This window comes from Myotis brandtii, unplaced genomic scaffold (assembly GCF_000412655.1).
Source record: "Myotis brandtii unplaced genomic scaffold, ASM41265v1 scaffold1888, whole genome shotgun sequence".
Taxonomy (NCBI): domain Eukaryota; kingdom Metazoa; phylum Chordata; class Mammalia; order Chiroptera; family Vespertilionidae; genus Myotis; species Myotis brandtii.
In genome coordinates, this window is record NW_005357024.1 from 315,867 (window position 1) to 317,560 (window position 1,694).

The 1,694-nt window shown below is 50.1% G+C and overlaps 1 long non-coding RNA gene across 1 annotated transcript; it reads right to left on the reverse strand.

Moving 5' to 3' along the window:
* Nucleotides 1-777: 777 nt before the first annotated feature.
* LOC106725802 lies at nt 778-1,426 on the reverse strand. Its single transcript, XR_001361779.1, has 2 exons — nt 1,191-1,426; nt 778-991 (listed from the first exon to the last, which is right to left on the reverse strand). It is a non-coding gene; the product is annotated as an uncharacterized LOC106725802 (long non-coding RNA).
* Between the last annotated feature and the right edge of the window lie 268 nt (nt 1,427-1,694).

A 1,694-nucleotide genomic window follows, 5' to 3' on the forward strand; every position in this document is an offset into this window, starting at 1 on the left:
ATATATTTTAAAAATATATTTTTATTGATTTCAGAGAGGAAGGGAGAGGGAAAGAGATAGAAACACTCCACAGGCCGATGCTCTATCCACCGAGCTAAACCAGCTAGGGCAATGAAAATATATTTTAAAAAACCCTGGGAAAACAAGCACCTCGCCCCCAGGGTAACTTCCCCTCCCCTAGTGTATCACTGGTCATGCAGTTTGGACCCCGACCTTTTTCTCCCTAAGGTAACACCCAGGCCTGTTGTTTCAGCTCCAGGCCCAGAAAAGCAAAACCTGACAAGTGGCACACAGCTGCCTCGGGACCCCCTGCCCTGGCACCTACCCATCAGTGATCACACCTGGAAAGCTGACGAATATCCTATTAATACCCTCACCTAAGATTTCCACCTATAAGAGCTACATAGGTCAGGACAAAGGACCAGTGCGCCCCCCTCCCCCTCTAAGGGTCCCATGAGACTCCAAGGGAGCAATGGGCAGCAGCAGCTCGTCCCAGGCTAACCCCCCGAACCTGTGTCCAAGGCCCCCTTTCTCTGTGTACCCCTTCCCTTTGAATATCCCCGTACTCCTTAAATAAGTTCAATGTTCTTTAATCACTGCCGGAGATGGCTATTTCGCTTGCCCGCACACCTCAGACTTGAACCTTTCAGGGGTGACCTGGTTTTCCTGTATCCACTTCCCCAAATGCTCGCCTCCCCACCTGCACATGCTCTCCCGACAGAGCACCAGCACCTGTAAGCACCTTCCCACCCAGTGATCAGCCAGGGCACACGAACAGCCAGACGAACCAGCACTTTATTTAATCCTAACAAGCACGCACTCATCTGCCAATATCCAGGCATAACTGAAAATACTTCCTGTAGTTCCCAGAACATCGTTTTGTTCCATCACATCATTTCCCAGCCATCCTGGAGCTGCTGACTCGAAATCCCGTTGTCCTGGGCATGCAGGAGGCTCCCGGAGACTCACCCGAGTCAGGGCCTTCTCGTCCCTGCAAGGGAAGAACAAACAGCTTTACAACATTCCCGTCTGTGCCCCTAACTCACAGGGTGGAGGCCGCAGCAGTTACCCCCGGCTCAGCCGGCTCATTACCCTCCCGAGTTACAAACCGCCGGCAGGACGGCCAGTTCCGGCCTCCCGGGTCCTTCGCAGTAAGAACAGCTCTGAAATATGGACGAAAAGGAACGTACCGGACCGTATGCTTCCCATCATCCATTGCAGCCATTAGGTCAACCTCGCAAACATTTGAAAAATACATCTTTGCGCAGTCACCCCGCACCCCCCAGGGCTGTAGACGTGAAGAATGTCACTTGTGCAAGTCAGAATCTGATACCAATTAAATGGTGACAGCTTTGCCAATAAACAAGAGGATGCTCTTCCATGGCTAGGAAGGGAGACTGCCACAGAGACAGGTCCCAAAGACACATGGAGGATACATTTTAAATAAAGAAAAATATCTTAGTTGAAAAGAGTTTTATGTGAAATAATGTAAGTAATTGCTCTACATTGTACTTTATATTCTCAACTCCTCTCAAAGAGATATTAATTGACCCTATGTCACTTAATATTAATCGACCCTATGTTCAATGACTGCAGGACTGACTTCCGCCATGCCAACCCAGCACTGACTGCCATGAGGGCTGCGATCAGACCCTGCGTTTCCCTCTTGGTCTGTTCCAAGCCGAGGGTTCGGT